Here is a 19,847-nt window from a genome sequence, read left to right as displayed (position 1 = left end):
GTCAGTTTGCTTGACCTGGATCTCAGTTGAAGCTGAAACATAAGATGGAGGTTTCTAAAATTTTAGGTACTTTGAATCCAGAAGACATGATTGATTGGATTGGTGAATTAGAGGACTACTTTGAGCTTGAGGGTATTGAAGATCCACTAAGAGTAAGGTTGGCACAAACTAAGTTGAAGGGGCATGCTTCTCTTTGGTAGAAGGAACTGCAAAGAGATAGAGAAGAGGAAGGTGAAATGAAGATCACTAGATGGAAATTGATGGTGACTAAGTTCAAGGCTAAGTTCATTCCTTCTGATTATGAACTTGAGTTGTTTAAGAAGTTGCAAAATTTGAAACAGAAGAATATGACTGTGAAGGATTACATCGAGGAGTTCTACAAGTTGACTATTCGGTCTAGGCATAGAGAATTGTCAAAAGAGAAGGTAGTGTGGTACATTAATGGTTTGAGATTCAATATTCAGGATGAGGTTGGTATGTTAAATATTTCTTCAGTTGAGGATGCTTATTAGTATGCTTTGAGAGCAGAAGAGAAGCTAAAGAGGAAGAATCAAGGTAGTTCTTGAGGGAAGGGGAAGCAGGATAGTTCAGTACAAGCTAAACCAAAAGCAGAAGGTGAACCAAAACCTATTGAACAAAGAAGAAGGACATGTGGAGGTGTATTGGTGTATTCAGAGGTAATTGTTTCAAGTGTGGTCAAGAAGGGCATATAGCTTTTGAATGTTCTATTGGTAGGACAACTATTGTTGTGAATGAGGTTGAAGTCCAGGAAAGTCATCCTAAGGAAGGAGAAATTTTGTTGGCTCGGTGAGTACTAATGGGTAAGAAGATATTGGATTCTTGTCAGAGGACTAGTTTGTTCAAAACTTGTTGTAAGTTTGGTCGCAAAATGTGCAAGGTAATTATAGATGGTGGTAGTACTGATAACCTTGTTGTTGAGGAGATGGTTTAGAAATTTGGTTTGAAGAGATTGAGACATGCATGTCCTTATAGGATTGGCTGGTTGCAAGGTGAGCATGCTTTGGAAGTGAGGGAGCAATGCCTTGTTGATTTCTAGATTGGGCAATATAAGGATCAAATATTGTGTGATATTGTGGATATGAACAATTGTCATGTGTTACTTGGTAGACCTTGGTAGTATGATTGCAGGGTTGTCCGTAATTGTGTTAGGAATGTGTTTACTGTTGAGAAAGGTGGTAGGAAGTTTTTCTTGATTCCTTTGCAGAATGAAGAGCTCGATAGGAGGAACTTGAGTATTGGCAGTCGAGTTGAGTTGGCAGATTCTGAGAAGATTGGAAATCAGCATGGGAAATAGACCTATGGAACACTTGTGGTGGATGTGAAGGAGAAGAATAAAAATAAGGGAAAGAGTGTGCAAGTTGAAGACTTGGAGGACATATATGTGAAGAACCAGTTTGGGATTTATATGCTAATCTTGGAAGATGTTCTTCTAGTTACTAGAACATCTTTTCAAACTTGGGGAGTCTGATGCAGGAGCATCTTGCATCTGAAATAAAGAGGGCATGTTGAAAGTTTAAAAAAATAATAATTTGTGGAGCAGAGAGAAAGTGACAAAAATAGAAGGAATTTTTTTTTAAAAATAAAATAAGGGAAAAAAGAGAAAAGAAGAATAAAAAAGCAATTTCTATTTTTGAGGTGCATAGGTGGCATAATAGAAAAATAAAATAAAAAATGGTTGTCATTCCATTTATCGAAGTGTGTAGGTTGAATTCTTGAAGGTTGTGGATACTGTGTAGGTGGAATTCTAGAAGGTTGTGGATATTGTGTAGGAGGAATTCTAGAAGGTTGTGGATAAATCATGCATTGAGTGGTAAGTGCCTATTTAAGCAAGGCATATAAACATTTCTAATCAAGATTTGGAAGGTCAAGCTTCAAGGTGTGAAAGCTCTTAAGGTGTAGCTCTTCAAGTAGAAGTTCTTGGGTGGAAGCTTTGGAGGTGAAGGCTCTTAGTTGGGAAGTTCTTCTTGGTGAAGCTCTTGGTGTGAAGACTCTTCTTGTGGAAATTCTTATTTGGGAGTTCTCTTATGTTGAAGAATTTGTAAACTTCTTTTTGAAGAAGTCATATCTATGATATCTTCTTATGGATGTTGTAAGGATTTTCAAGTATAATAAATTTTTTTGGGAAGCATTTTATCTCTCTTTGTCTCCATATTGTTGCATTCTTAGTTATGAGTTGATGGGGTGGTGTGGCCCTTCATCAGAAACAATACTCTTTGGGAGACCATGTAGTGTCACCACTTCTCTAAAAAACAAATCTGCAATATGCACTGCATCATGAGTCTTGTGACATGGAATGAAATGCGCCATCTTAGAGAACCTATCAACCACCACAAATACTGAATCATTACCTCTTTGTGTCCTCAGTAATCCAAGAACAAAACCCATACTGATGTCCTCCTAAGGCTTCGATGGAATAGCCAATGGCTGATAAAGTCCAGTATTGTGACTAAATCCTTTGGTTGCTTGACATACTTGACAACTTTGCACAAACTTCTTCACATCCTATGAGAATTGAGGCCAAAAATAATGTTCTCTAATAATGGCAATAGTTTTATCCAGACCAAAGTGTCCTGTCATTCCTCCACTGTGTTTCTCCTTGATCAAGTTCTTCCTCATAGAACTCCTTGGAATACATAATTGACTGCCTTTGAACAGCATACCATCCTGAATCAAATAATCTAGCCACCTAGTCCTATCTAGAGTAACAAGTTCTTTACAAGCCTCACATGCTTAAGCAAAATCAAGATCCTCAGGGTATAAATTCTTCAGTTCATCAAACCCAACCACTTCAACCTGCATGACTTTTAGCAACAACTATCTCCTACTCAATGTATTTGCTACCCTATTAGACCTTCCAGTTCTATGTTTCAACACAAATGTATAGCTTTGCATGAACTCTACCCATTGCAAATGTCTCTGATTCAATTTACCTTGGCTATATAGGTACTGCAATGCCTAATGATCAGTATACAAGACAAATTCTTTTGGTAATAAAAAATGCCTCCATTTCTTTAAGGCTTGAACTATTGCACATAATTCCTGATCATAAATAGAATACTTCTTCTTTGCATCATTTAGTTTTTCACTAAAATAGGCAATAGGCTTACCTTCTTGGCTCAATATAGCCCTAATAGCATTGCCACTAGCATCGCAATCCACCTGGAACACTTTATTGAAATCAGGAAGTGCCAACACAGGTTGCTCTGTCACCTTCTTCTTCAACAATTCAAAACTCCTTGTAGCTCCTGTAGTGCACTTGAACTCTCTTCTATCCCCCCTCATTCTTTCAGTCAGGGGTGCACATATCTCGCTGAAATTTCTAATGAACCTCCTGTAAAACCTAACAAGACCACGGAATGACCTCACCTTAGAAGAAAACCTTGGAGTAGGCCATTCTAGGATGGCCTTTACCTTCTCTGGATCCATTTTGAGACCCTCAACTGATACAACAAACCTCAAATAGACTAACTCCTTTTTGACGAAGCTACACTTCTTCAAATTAATCAACAATTTCTCTTCCCTCAACCTTTCAAGGACACTACGAATGTGCAATAAATGTTCATCCAAAGACTTGCTGAAAATTAAAATATCATCCAGATAGACAATAACAAATTTTCCCAAGAATTTCTTTAGTACCTCATTCTTAAGCTGCATGAAGGTGCTTGGAGTGTTGGTCAGTCGAAAGGGCATGATTGACCACTCATATAGACCCTCCTTGGTCTTGAATGCAGTCTTCCACTCATCTCCCTCTCATATCCATATCTGGTGATAGCCACTCTTGAGATCTATCTTTGTGAAGTACTGAGCTCCACTCAAACAGTCCATAAGATCATCCATTCTTTGTAAAGGGAACTGATACTTGATGGTTATTCTATTTATAGCCCGAGAGTCTGTACACATTCTCCACTCTCCATCCTTCTTTGGTGCCAACACTACAGGTACTGCACATGGATTTAGGCTCTCTCGAATCAAACCTTTCCTCAACAGCTCTTGAACTTGTATGTTTAGCTCCTCAGTTTTAGTAGGAGTCATCCTATGAGTAGCCTTGTTAGGCAAACTAGCTCCAGGGATTAAATCTATTTGGTGACTGATTTGTCTTACTGGTGGCAACCCTTCTAGAACATTATCAGAGATGACATCTCCATACTCACTTAATAGGCCTAAAACTTCAAGTGGAATCTCACTACTTCCTTCCTTATCTTTTCTAGGAATCAAAGCATAACACATATGTTTATGTTTCATGCCATCCAAAAATTTTCTTCCATCAACAAGAAATACCCTAGCACTATTGCATACCTTTTCACCTTCCTTTATCAAGAGCTTTAGTTTGTGGCGAACTCCATCCTTTGTCAAAGAGTATGTATTTGCATGACCATCATGTACAACATGCCTATCAAACTGCCATGACCTTCCTAATAATAAATGACAAACATCCATTGGAATGATGTCACAGAGAACCTGATCATGGTAACTCCCAATCTTGAACTTCACCAGACATTGTTCACTAACCAGAACCTTATGATCATCCTTCACCCAAGCAATCTGATAGAGTTGGGGGTGTTTCTTTCTCTTGAGCTTTATCTTTGAAACCATTTCTTCTGACACCAAGTTGTCAGTGCTTCCACCATCAACAATCACATCACAATATTTACCCTTGCACTTGCACCTAGTATGAAATAAACTCCTCCTTTGTCCAGGTTCAGTCTCACCACTTAGTAAGACCCTTTCATTTACTAGAACCTCTCCTCTTTTTTCATCCTTTGAATGTGATGACTGTGCATCCTCATCCACATGAGCAACCCTTGCTTGTCCATTAATTCTCTTATCTGTCCTTCCTTAGCGTTGAGGGAATTCAAAGGCACGATGACCTTCTTCATTGCAATGAAAATAGGTACCATGGAAGCCTCCTCCTCCGAAACCTTTTCCACATCCTCTACCTCTTCCTCTCTAATCTCCAAAATTTTGATCACGGGAGAGGTTGAAACCCTCGTTCCTTTGGTTTCAGCTAGTACCCACATCATCATTTGTCCTCTGGTTCTCATTTTGGCCTCCAAAGGACCTGCTACCGCCCCTTCCTCCTTGACTCTGCCCTCTTTGCCTTCCATCAAACCTTTTGTTTAGCTTCTCCTCAACTCGTAGGGCAAACTGGTATGCCTCTTCAATGCTAGTCATTCTAACCAAACTTAACTCCTCCTGAATGCTAGGTCTTAACCCACTAAGGTAACGGTCAACCTTCTCCTTGTTTGCTTCTGCATGCGCTACCTTGATAAGAACTTTGTGAAATTCCTCTATATATTCTTGGATAGATTTTCCTGCTTGCTTTAACCCTTGCATTTTCTTGAAAAAATCAAGCTTGTAATCAACAGTAATGAACTGCTTCTTTAGTTTGTCCACCATGCGATCCTAACTTGTGATTTTCTCCTTTCCTCTTCTATTTCTTTCCAACTGAACTTCTTGCCACCAGATTTTGGCATGGCCTTTCATTTTGGCCTTCGCAAACATAACCCTATCTAGGTCCTTGGTATCCTCATACTCAAAATATTCCTCTAGTTCATTGATCGAGTCGATCAACTCATCTGGATTTAGACTTCCTGAAAACATATCCACATCAATTTTAGGTCTTTTTCCAAACTTAGCAATGGCCCTAAAAAGCCTCTCCTCTGCCTGGTTTAGGACTTCTCCATCTCCTTTTCCTTTTGGGCCAATGTTTCCTTCTTCATTTTCTTCCTCACTTTCATTGCCTGCGGCAACATTCATCCCTCTATGGATCTCCTCTTGCAATGTTTGGACTTGTCTCTAGAGGGCTCTAACCTCAGGAGTAATAACTTTGGCCCTTCCACCATGCTCCCTTCATGGAGGCATCTTCTTCTCTCAAACCCACAACCACATAGTCCTGGTGCAAACTGCCTCATAGTCAGTTCTTTGTCTACACACTCAAGAAAACTTGTTTTGATACCACTTGATGAAGACACAAACCACAACCATAATGAATGCAACAGGGGAAAAGGGGAATATTATTATTAGTAAAATATGTTACTACATTTAGTACATGTAAATAGACCCAAATACATGGCCTATGGGCTTATAATGGTCAGATCCTGGAGAAAAATCCTCCTCACAGTACCTTCTCTCAAACTCCACCAAGAACTGTCTTTGCAATGCCAAAAATGTTCTTAAATAAACCCAATTAGGTTTAGGGTTATAAATACATTCTAGAATATGCCATTTGGAGTCCACCACTAAAACAGAAGGTTCTAGAAATCACATTAGAAGCCAATGTAAAATTAGAAGAATCTAAAAATGGTAGTCCAACTTCTAAGAGGCATAACGTTTGATATGGGACTCTGATTGATGAATTGTTTACATTTCTGAAAAGCTCTCGAAGTTCTCTATAGCCCCATGGACATTATTTTCTCATCCCTCATTTTTTGGGCCTGTATGAGGTCATTTAATACCTCTAATCTGACTCAGAAGCACTCTTAAGAGGTCTCCAAAAAAATTAAAACTATAATAACTTTCCAACCGTAAAGCCTTTTGACCTGATTCTTTTTCTAAAGTGTTTTAAATTACAAATATAATCATCTCTACAACTTACATTCTCTAACTCATCTTAACTATGGCTCAATTACAAAATAACCTATTTTCTACATTGACATGTTTCACAAGGTGCTAAAAAAATCTAGCCCAAAAAACTAATAGTGGAACTATGAGAATTGGAATCTTTATTTGACCCAAATGGGTATCCAAAAATGAAAACACTTTTAACAAAAACTAACACTAAGCATATTTTTGGGTGATACAGGATTGCCCTTACACCACTGGATTCTCCTGCATCATGGAATCTTCCAGGTAAGTTGACAATTTGGAAGGCCATTGTGCATAATTTTTGGTATGAATTGTATAAATTTGTTTCCTTGATATTATGAATCAAACTTCATGATCCATCATCAAGAAGAGAGCAATATATATAAAAGAAATATTATATGAGTTGATTTGTTTAAGAAAATTTAGCTTTAATAGGTGGTTTTTGCTCATATGTGTTTTATGACCTACCAACAATAGAGTAAAATATTGAAGTGTATTATCTTCTCTTGATCAAAATTTCATGTATGCTAAGATTGCAAGTAAGATCACATGGATACTTTACAAGGTTCCTTTTAGGTTGGATAAGCTCAATGGTAAATGTGATATGATTGTATCACAAGGGTCTAGAATATGCCATTTGGAATCCACCGCTAAAATAGAAGGATCTAGAAATCACATTAGAAGCCAATGTAAAATTAGAAGAATCTAAAAATGGTAGTCCAACTTCTAAGAGGCATAACTTTTGATATGGGACTCTGATTGACGAACTGTTTACATTTCTGGAAAGCTCTTGAAGTTCTCTATAGCCCTATGGACATTCTTTTCTTATCCCTCATTTTTTGAGCCTGTATGAGGTCATTTAATGCCTCTAATCTGACTCGGAAGCACTCTTAAGAGGTCTCCCGACAACTTAAAACTGCAATAACTTTTCAACTATAAAGCCTTTGACCTGATTCTTTTTCTAAAGTGTTTTAAATTACAACTATAATCATCTCTCCAACTTACATGCTCTAACTCATCTTAACTATGGCTCAATTACAAAATAACCTATTTTCTACATTGACACGTGTCCCAAGCTGCTAAAAAACTCTAGCCCAAAAAACCAATAGTGGAACTATGAGAATTGGAATCTTTATTTGATCCAAATGGGTATCCAAAAATGAAAACACTTTTAAAAAAAACTAACATTAGGCATATTTTTGGGTGATACAGGATTGCCCTTACACCATTGGATGCTCCTGCATCATGGAATCTTGCAGATAAGTTGACAATTTGGAAGGCTATTGTGCATAGTTTTTGGTTTGAATTGTATAAATTTGTTTCCTTGATATTATGAATCAAACTTCATGATCCATCATCAAGAAGAGAGCAAGATATATAAAAGAAATATTATATGAGTTGATTTGTTTAAGAAAATTTAGCTTTAATAGGCGGTTTTTTCTCATATGTGTTTTATGACCTACCAACAATAGAGTAAAATATTGAAGTGTATTATCTTCTCTTGATCAAAATTTCATGTATGCTAAGATTGCAAGTAAGATCACATGGATACTTTACAAGGTTCCTTCTAGGTTGGATAAGCTCAATGGTAAATGTGATATGATTGTATCACAAGGGTCTAGAATATACCATTTGGAATCCACCGCTAAAATAGAAGGTTCTAGAAATCACATTAGAAGCCAATGTAAAATTAGAAGAATCTAAAAATGGTAATCCAACTTCTAAGAGGCATAACTTTTGATATGGGACTCTGATTAACGAATTGTTTACATTTCTGGAAAACTCTTGAAGCTCTCTATAGCCCTATGGACATTCTTTTCTCATATCTCATTTTTTGGGCCTGTATGAGGTCATTTAATGCCTCTAATATGACTCGGAAGCACTCTTAAGAGGTCTCCAGGCAACTTAAAACTGCAATAACTTTTCAACCGTAAAGCCTTTTGACCTGATTCTTTTTGTAAAGTGTTTTAAATTACAAATATAATCATCTCTCCAACTTACATGCTCTAACTCATCGTAACTATGGCTCAATTACAAAATAACCTATTTTCTACATTGACACGTGTCCCAAGGTGCTAAAAAACTCTAACCCGAAAAACCAATAGTGGAACTATGAGAATTGGAATCTTTATTTGACCCAAATGGGTATCCAAAAATAAAAAAAGTTTAAACAAAAACTAACACTAAGCATATTTTTGGGTGATATAGGATTGCCCTTATACCATTGGATGCTCCTGCATCATGGAATCTTGCAGGTAAGTTGACAATTTGGAAGGCTATTGTGCATAGTTTTTGGTATGAATTGTGTAAATTTGTTTCCTTGATATTATGAATCAAACTTCAAGATCCATCATCAAGAAGAGAGCAAGATATATAAAAGAAATATTATATGAGTTGATTTGTTTAAGCAAATTTAGCTTTAATAGGTGGTTTTTTCTCATATGTGTTTTATGACCTACCAACAATAGAGTAAAATATTGAAGTGTATTATCTTCTCTTGATCAAAATTTCACGTATGCTAAGATTGCAAGTAAGATCACATGGATACTTTACAAGGTTCCTTCAGGGTTGGATAAGCTCAATGGTAAATGTGATATGATTGTATCACAAGGGTCTAGAATATGCCATTTGGAATCCACCACTAAAATAGAAGGTTCTAGAAATCACATTAGAAGCCAATGTAAAATTAGAAGAATCTAAAAATGGTAGTCCAACTTCTAATAGGCATAACTTTTGATATGGGACTCTGATTGACGAATTGTTTACATTTCTGGAAAGCTCTCAAAGTTCTCTCTAGCCCTATGAACATTCTTTTCTTATCCCTCATTTTTTGGGCCTGTATGAGGTCATTTAATGCCTCTAATCTGACTCGAAAGCACTCTTAAGAGGTCTCCAGGCAACTTAAAACTGCAATAACTTTTCAACCGTAAAGCCTTTGGACCTGATTCTTTTTCTAAAGTGTTTTAAATTACAACTATAATCATCTCTCCAACTTACATGCTCTAACTCATCTTAACTATGGCTCAATTACAAAATAACCTATTTTCTACATTGACGCGTGTCCCAAGCTGCTAAAAAACTCTAACCCAAAAAACCAATAGTGGAACTATGAGAATTGGAATCTTTATTTGACCCAAATGGGTATCCAAAAATGAAAACACTTTAAACAAAAACTAACACTAAGCATATTTTTGGGTGATATAGGATTTCCCTTACACCATTGGATGCTCTTGCATCATGGAATCTTGCAGGTAAGTTGACAATTTGGAAGGTTATTGTGCATAGTTTTTGGTATGAATTGTGTAAATTTGTTTCCTTGATATTATGAATCAAACTTCATGATCCATCATCAAGAAGAGAGCAAGATATATAAAAGAAATATTATATGAGTTGATTTGTTTAAGCAAATTTAGCTTTAATAGGTGGTTTTTTCTCATATGTGTTTTATGACATACCAACAATAGAGTAAAATATTGAAGTGTATTATCTTCTCTTGATCAAAATTTCATGTATGCTAAGATTGCAAGTAAGATCACATGGATAATTTACAAGGTTCCTTCAGGGTTGGATAAGCTCAATGGTAAATGTGATATGATTGCATCACAAGGGTCTAGAATATGCCATTTGGAATCCACCGCTAAAATAGAAGGTTCTAGAAATCACATTAGAAGCCAATGTAAAATTAGAAGAATCTAAAAATGGTAGTCCAACTTCTAAGAGGCATAACTTTTGATATGGGACTCTGATTGACGAACTTTTTACATTTCTGGAAAGTTCTCGAAGTTCTCTATAGCCATATGGACATTCTTTTCTCATCCCTCATTTTTGGGGCCTGTATGAGGTTATTTAATGCCTCTAATCTGACTCGAAAGCACTCTTAAGAGGTCTCCAGGCAACTTAAAATTGCAATAACTTTTCAACCGTAAAGCATTTTTACTTGATTCTTTTTCTAAAGTGTTTTAAATTGCAACTATAATCATCTCTCCAAATTACATGCTCTAACTCATCTTAACTATGGCTCAATTACAAAATAACCTATTTTCTACATTGACACGTGTCCCAAGCTGCTAAAAAATTCTAACCCAAAAAACCAACAGTGGAACTATGAGAATTGGAATCTTTATTTGACCCAAATGGGTATCCAAAAATGAAAACACTTTAAACAAAAACTAACACTAAGCATATTTTTGGGTGATACAGGATTGCCCTTACACCACTGGATGCTCTTGCATCATGGAATCTTGCAAGTAAGTTGACAATTTGGAAGGTTATTGTGCATAGTTTTTGGTATGAATTGTGTAAATTTGTTTCCTTGATATTATGAATCAAACTTCATGATCCATCATCAAGAAGAGAGCAAGATATATAAAAGAAATATTATATGAGTTGATTTGTTTAAGCAAATTTAGTTTTAATAGATGGTTTTTGCTCATATGTGTTTTATGACCTACCAACAATAGAGTAAAATATTGAAGTGTATTATCTTCTCTTGATCAAAATTTCATGTATGCTAAGATTGCAAGTAAGATCACATGGATACTTTACAAGGTTCCTTCTAGGTTAGATAAGCTCAATGGTAAATGTGATATGATTGTATCACAAGGGGCCTTACATTATGTTCCTCAAGTTGACTTTAAATTATATTGGTTATGGTAGCTTTCAAATGATATTGCAATAAGAATATTTTTTAAATTTTTTCATGAATATGTTGAAAGCAAACATGAGTAGGGTTGAGGAATTCTACTCCAATCCTTAGAACTTGAATGATGAATATTAGTAAATAGATTTCCACAATCCATGAAATAATGCTATTTATTTATGGATTCAATTGTGTAGTCTTTTTTTTGCATCAACGTTTTGGATCACACTCTGTGATCCATCATTAGGATGAGTGAAGAAACATGAGTGTAAAATGTAGCAGATTAGACCTTGAAAAGATAGATATAGAGGAAGTTTGGGGAAAAATTCAAGGAAGGACAAAAGGATAAACAACCTTTATGTAGATAAGATAAGATAATGATATTAATGTCCAACAATAGACCAACTAGGGTCTATGGGACTGAAAGATACAACAATGCAAAAAAGAATATTAATGTAGAGGAGGTTGTTTATCCTTTTGTCCTTCTTTGACTTTGTTCCCCCAGCTTCCTCTATATTACCTTTTCAAGGGCTAGTTTGCTACATTTTACACTCTTCATGCTTCTTCACTCATCTTGATGGTGGATCAAAGAGTGTGATCCAAAATGTTGATGCAAAAAAAAAGCTACACAATCAAATCCATAAAAGAATAGCATTATGATGAATATTGCTATGATGAAATCTACCACACTTCACCTTTGCCAAATTCAACTACACAAAGTTTGTTCTATCTTTGAGGTTTGTGCAAATAGTCTTCATATCCCATTGAACACCATCAAAATGAACAATATGCATTAACAATAGAAGTGAAGCATCCACATTATGACTTAGATCCAACCTTACAGTGCACTTAGGAATCACCTAGGAACAAAAGGTATGAGCAAGATGATTCCACCATCACACTATTATAAATCACATTTATCTAAGCACTAGAGAAAAAATCTACTCTAAGTGAGGGAAAAAGAGAATATGCAAGCACAAAGAGACATCAATAAGTCACCTAACTTCAATTCCAACTTCATTATTCTAGATGGCCATGACAACAATCTCTAAATTATGTCTTTGACAAATGAGATGTGAGGTCCTTATATAGGTCCCCAATTGCGAGGAGTCACCTGAACTAAAACAAAATTGATGACCCAAATTGTGCCACCTTAACTCTAATTAGGGTTAGGGAAAAGAAAGATAATTTACAATCAATATGTGTGTCCACAAATACCAATCAAGAAAAAGTCACTTCCTTAGTGGGATAATAAATGTCCACTATGCTACCCTGCTCAACAGGACGGGTGAAATGAATGCCCAGATGAATTAAATGCTCATTCATTGAGAAAAGCATATGCTTGATTTTGTTCATTGAATGCTTAAAATATGAACCACATTGTCTCAAACTCATCTACATTGACACTTGATGCCAACTCTTGGTTTAACTCTAAAATAACTATTTCTCATTCACACATGTTCAAACTATTCATCCAATCTGACATTGAGTCTTGGGTTGTGTTCCTAACATTTAGGAATATAGAAAAATTCTTAAAATCATCTTTGAGAAGAAATTTAATCAAAATAACTCTTTTTCTTTTTAGGTTATCTACAATTATATCATTCTCAGGTGGTCTTAGTGTTAATAAGGTTGTAATTGTATTGGAGAATCCTTATTGAATATTTGTGACAATCTCTCGTAACAATCTCTTTTAATCATTTGGATTCCTCATTGAAAATTTTGAACGTTTCCTTTTCCATGATTACCATGTTGTACCCACAAGTGAAAACATATGCTTCTCCCTATCACTCCAACATCAACCAACATATGTTTGGGAGTTTTTATTAAAGCTTGCATGTGTGAGATTACTTCATCTTGATAAATATGCTCATCATCCCATGACTCATCTATGCATTGTATCTTGGAAAGGATGGTTAATGCCCTTTTGTATATATGTACCAAGTCCTTAAAAAAAGTTATATTCCTATTTCTAGATGTCCTCTTTCCAAGCCTTTGTACTTTAAGAATTTTTTCTCATTCTCTCAGTACCTTCCACCATTTTAACAAGAAGAATTGTATGAGGAACAAAGATCTACTTGTTTCTTCCCTCGCTTGATAAGTTGTTCAAATATTTGCACAAAATCTCTATTCTCACTTTCACCTTTTGGTACTTTCCTTTTAACTTCTTTATTTTCCTATTACAACTATATAAAGGGCATATGCACTCAAATAAAATAGTGATTATAAAGTAGGGAAAGAAGTATAAAATGAATAATGCAAGAAAGAAGGATCTGAAACTTGGGTATGCCTCTTTTATTTCTATACTCTTTAGAGCACTCAAGTCCTGGGCTATACTAGAGGTTTTCTTCTTCGATCTTTCCTACTAGAGCTTGTTTGAATTGAGATACTTGTAATTTTATTTATCATATTGATATGATTGACAAGGCTTCACTCATTTACTGATTAAAAACAGATGTAAAATACCCAAAATGTACTTATGTTGCATGCAAATTTATCCTTAGGTTGTGCAAGTCTTGGCATCTAGAAGAGAGGAGAAGCATTCTGCTTAAGCACTATCTAGCCAATCAGCATCATGGTGTTAAAGTGTCGGCTAGATAACCAATTGGGCTTTAGATACCCTCTATGTACCTATCATCCAACTATTAGAAACTCTGACCTCTAGTGATCACAACAAAAAGCATGCCACTAACCTACCTCAGCCAAGGATTTGTGTGGGCATTGTCTACCTGATCACCCACTTCTCGACTTGACAACAAGACCTATACAATGGACTACCATGAGCTGACTCAGTTTAAAACATTTTTATTACTTGCTAATTTGTTACTAATTTTTCTTTCTCTAATCTTACAAGGATAACTTGTGAATCAATGGTTATCAATACATACCCTTCATCTCGACCATGTTCGTCTTCCTTGATGAATTTCTAGGGTGATTGTCTAAACATTATATAATCACAACCAATGCATTCTTCTTGACCTAGGCCTATGGCTTTACAAAGGATTCATGGCACTTGTAAATTATTCTTGACTTTTCATAAGAATGTTCTCTCTTAGCTCAAAGTGTATATAGAGGACACCTTTGTATAAGCCTGCATTGTTGGATTTGGTACGTTAAGTGTCAGTGCAAAGATGAACTTGCCCTTTAAATATGCAAAGGGTGCTTGGAATTTTTCAAACTAAATAAACTTCTTCCTTTTTTCTTTGCAAAGTGGTGATGAGATGTGCTATCCTAGATAAATCCCTAAAACAAATCTTGTAAAACCCTACCAAACCCATGAAGCTTCTGACTTCTGACACATTCCTAGGCACCAACCATTCTTTAATTGCCTTGATCTTGGTGGGATCTATTGGTATTCCCTTGGATGATATAATATGCCCTAAATATTGGATTTCTTTTTAGTAAAAAAGAACACTTAGATAGATTTATGTACAACTTCTGTTCACGTAATCTTTGCAACACTATCTCAAGATGTTTGTAGTGGTCTTTCTGTAATGAAATAAGTTGCACAATAGAAGAAATAATATGAAATATTATATAAATACTTGATAATAGCTGAGAGTAATAGGCCACTTCGAGGGGACAACCTCCAAATATCTTCAATGAGAACACACTTCACCATATGATGTTGAAATAAGACTCACAACTTCCTATATATACCTAATTATGATTACGTTGAATAAACATAACCCTACATAACACGTAGGCTGACCTACCTATCTAAATAATAATATAATAATGATAACAAGACTTAATTAAGAATTAAGATAGCCACAAGTTGACTATTCATAACCCCATATACACCAATATTAAGGGTGTAGCATGCCCCCTCTCTTGAAAGAAGCATTGTCCTCAATACTAACCAAGTGTGGATTCTTTTGAATGAACTCCTCATCCTCCCATGTGGCATCTTCAATTAGTAAGTTCTTCCATTGGATGAGATACTAAGTCAGGATTCTATTCCTCAACTTCTTTGTATGTGTTTGAAGAATGCACTTTGGTTCCAAAATTATTCTTCCTTCTTCATCAAGTTCTGGTAGTACTATTTGAGTAAGAATATTCTGCCCAATTACCTTCTTTAAACAAGAAACATGAAAGACTAGATGTATCTTTATTTTCGGTGGCAACTCAAGCTTGTAGGCAACACTACCGATCTTTTACATGATTTGGTATGGTCCATAATATCTTGGAGACAACTTATTATTCTTTTTTTGTTCCTTCATTGATATTTGTTTATAAGGCTGCAATCTCAAGAAGACCCAGTACCCAACTTCAAAATTTCTTTTACTACGATGTTGGTCTACTTGTTGTTTTATTCAATTTTGTGCCATAGCTAAATTCTCCTTGAGTCCTAAAAGTACTCATTGTTGATGAAGCAAGTGGTCCTCTACTACCTGAACTCTTGGTGACACCTTTAATGATGATGTGATGGAAGGAGGATGATATCCATAAAGTGCCAAAAATGGAGACATTTTTGACGAGATATGAATAGAAGTATTGTACCACCATTTTGCAAGAGGTAGCCAATCTACCCATTGAGATTGTTTTTCTAAAGTGAAACAACATAGATATCCTTCCAAACATTTATTAACAACCTCAGTTTTCCCATCTGATTGAGGATGGTAGCAGAGATAATAGAGAATTTCAAAAACAATCGTCTAGACATCATTTTGGTATAAAGGGGAAGAAAACCCAAATGCTGGAAATCAAGTTTTGACACTAAGAAGAATTTTTGGATTCTTGGGTCCTATCACCAAGGTGTACTTTTTGAAGGTGGTCTTTTTGCAAGGTGTGCCAAGAATTTTGAAGAATAATTAGTGCGCTGATAGTTAACTGCCAATTGCTATTTTAGAGCATTCCATACATCAAAAAAACATTTTGATGGTAGTTCAACTCCCAAAGAGACTTAGAGAACGTCGAGCTTCCATTTTTAGAGCTCTTAGTGACTCTCAAATCATCTAATGACTTATATCTTCTTATCTTCTTCTTATTTTATTGCTTTAAGTCATGTAAAGGCTCATGCACCCATTAATTGATAAAAACAATGGTGGAGATCTACTTAGCACCATTTAGAGAGTCAATTTGTATGTAAACAACTTTATTTTATTAGTTTTTTACCATAAGTTGTATTAGAAGAGCTCTCACTCCTAACACAAAGGGAGGAGAGGATTTCTTTTAAATACATGAATGCAATATGTATTTAGGACATATATTTTGATGCAATAATATATGATATTGGTGCTCTCATTCTAAGTGTAGTAAATCTTGTTAGAGTGTGTTATTTTGTGAAAGCATGTTCATGAATAATAATAGAGCTAATGGTTTTATTGCATTGTTATACTTGTGTGATCTTTTAGTTCTAGTGTTTGCATTATCTTGATGAATTTTTTGTGACAAATTGGAGAAAGGATCACTATTTTTCTTACATAGTGTTTTGTCTTGTGTGAGTGCACTTTCTGTGGCCTTACGATTTGATGAAACGTGAAACATCTTTTGGTTATTATTGAAGCTTCCATTAATGATTACATTAGTAGATTTGAGGAAGCACTGCTCCTAATTTCATTGGTTTCCTACCAAATCCTTTTGATAATTTAATTTGCAAACGTGTTGTTACTTTGGCTTATGTGCTTTAGGAATTTCCCTTTCAGTAATTTTTTTAAATCTCTCGCTACTCTATCTTCATTATTTTCTCTTCAAACACTTGGTTAAAGTAGGAATTCATTTCGTTGCATTGGTTAGAAATTGCATTCATCATAAAATAGTAAATACAAAAATACATCTCTTTTATGGTTACATTTCAACAAAGTTGTGCAAATTGGTAGGTACCAGCAAAGGCCTCCTTGTGAACATTCACATTTATCTTCAATTGAGTTACCCAGTAGGTTGAAAAATAGCTATTCAAAATCTTGGAGTTGGTCATTGATCAACTTCTGAAGAGAGAGATTTGAAAGATGTCTATCGTTAAGCATCATGCAAAATGATTGTTCAACAGGAGTCTATTGGGAAAGTAAGATACTAAGAGGGGGGTGATCAAGATCTATAAAACTATTATCTTCTTCAAACAAATCAAATGCATTCACCTTGAACCCATCCCATATCAACATCAAGAATAATATAACCATAAATTAAAACAGATCTAACTATTCATCACATCTATAAACATAACACAAAAGATTTGGCTACCCAAGAACCCTCCAAGGTGAAGGTAAGACTAGGGTGGGGATGACACTCACTAATCTTCACTACCACAACAATAAAGTGTGCATGTTAAGGCTACAATTTTTGATCACTTATGGTGATCTATCCTATGAGGGATCTGCCCTACTAAGAGCTTACAAGACTTATTTAGTCTACCTTGACTAAATGATTTAAACTTACAACTAAGTAAGCACTTTGTTAGGAGATTTACATAGGCCAATTAAGACCACTTTGTTAAGAGATTTACCCTAATTCACTTGCTAGAATGTATTAGTACTTAAAATTCTTAAGTGAGCACTTTGATTATTGATTACGAATCTCCTCTCTCCAATTCTAATATGATATCCTATTTGATAAACTTTGCTATGTCCTTCACTGATAGGTTTCTATGCCTAGTCTTTGACTCTAACCATCAAACATAGCCTTTTTTCACTCATACATTTCTCTCTTTTTTCTCTTTTAATTAGGGTTTAGACCCTCTTTAAATAACCAGCTAGAGAAGGTTCTAGATCATGAGCAAGGATCCAAATTTCTCCCTTTTGCTGCTTAAGCCCTCCATTTTTCTGATTGGTTACACTACCTTAATAGGGATTAATGATCTCTAAAAAAATGTGTAAATAACTCCTTAGCTATCTCAACAACCATTAAATCATGTGTAAAATTTGGCAAAAATAATTTGCATAAGTGTTTGTGCAATTCCAAACACATATACCGAAATTGGCTTACTTGGTAGACAAATACTCTGACACTTTATCATGACTAAGACTCATGTTGTCACTTGGCTTTTGAATTCTCAGCACTAACTGTGTAACTTGACGTGAACTAAATCTGTTTAGCTCGATGTCTACTGACTTCTGACTTACTCGACATAAACTATCACTCGATACATATTGGGGTGCTCAACAATTGAAGACTTGCTCGACTTAGAATGAAATGTGAAAAAGTCCAAATACATCATTCAACCTTCATTGAGTGGCTCAGTCGTAGTAATGACCGACCAACTCTATCTAAGAAATGACTAAGTATTTGAAACTAATAGGAAACATAACTTGGACATCAACAATCTCCCCCTTTGACATTAGTGGCAAAAACACTTTGTCATGACTGATCTTTACATCCAAAATTACAAAATAACACTCCCTCTTAGACTGTGACTCGGTCTTCATAAAGACTCCACTATATACATGATGTATACATGTCTTAAAAAATGAGTGATACATTACATTATGTCATAGCTTCCTGATTATGTTAGCTGCCCCCATTGATCTTCAATTGTTTCATTTGTTCCTCTTTCACCCTTTGTAGATACATCTATTCTTGATTTCCCCCTTTGTTTTTGTCACTCATGGTTGTGGGTGTGTTGGGGTCAAATTATATTTGTCCAAAAATGATTTATGAATCTATAGAATCATGGCCAGTGAATTATCCCAACTAGATTTAACATATTCTAAAACTTGTAGTTTGATTTCTAGTTGAGCAACTAGATCAACAATTGTTTGCAGTTGAGAGATGTGGATCTCTCTGTACTAAGTCCTTTGCAACTATAAATTCCCTCTACATGACCTCCAAATGAGGTATCAACATGGATTGAATAGAAATCAACTTTGCCCTCATATTGCTATCTTTAGCCATCAACTCAACTAGTCTTCCTTGAGCAAAATTCAACTGATTAAAATGAATGGAGCTTGAACTTGCATCCATGCTTAAAGAATGTCATGTTGACTTCAAATCTATCTGAAGCTTGTCAATAGAGTGTTGAGTGTCCTTAGTAAGAACTCTACATCACAAAGCTTCTTATACAAAGAATATACATTATGTATAATGTCCTCAAAATTATATACAAGTGTGGAAAGTTAAACCTGCTTAATGGCAATCTCCATTGGAAGTTTCTCAAAAACTTTGGTCTCAAATTTCCTTTTAAACCACCTCATTAATTTTTCATTAGCCTCAATATCATCATTGTTGACTTTCTCAACAATGTGAACTAGCTGATCAATTAGAGGTGTCTCCTCATTAATACCTTTTATATCAAATGCATTGACAAAATATCTTTGATTTCTTGGAGTACTTGCCTCTACTGATGTTCTCTTTTCATTTCTTCTTTCTTTGTCTTTCTAGTAAACACATCTTGCAAAATTTGCATTTAATCAAGAGTCATATTGTTACAGTCAAACTTGCGAATCACTATGACCTCATCTAGTGTCACTGGCTTTCTAGGTGATTTGATCTTCTTCTTCATCTTATAATGCCTTGCCTGGAGATCCTTGGAACAAGGATGAAATATAGAAAGAATATGTTTTAAAAAAAAAACCAAGTGTAAGTGTACATGGTAACAACCTACACAGATCAAAAGACTGCAGTGGAAGACTAACAAACAACCAACACCAACGGATCTCCAAATGTC

This window comes from Cupressus sempervirens, chromosome 1, assembly GCF_028749045.1.
Source record: "Cupressus sempervirens isolate cs-2001-9-10 chromosome 1, ASM2874904v1, whole genome shotgun sequence".
Taxonomy (NCBI): domain Eukaryota; kingdom Viridiplantae; phylum Streptophyta; class Pinopsida; order Cupressales; family Cupressaceae; genus Cupressus; species Cupressus sempervirens.
Note: the sequence above shows the minus strand (reverse complement) of the source record.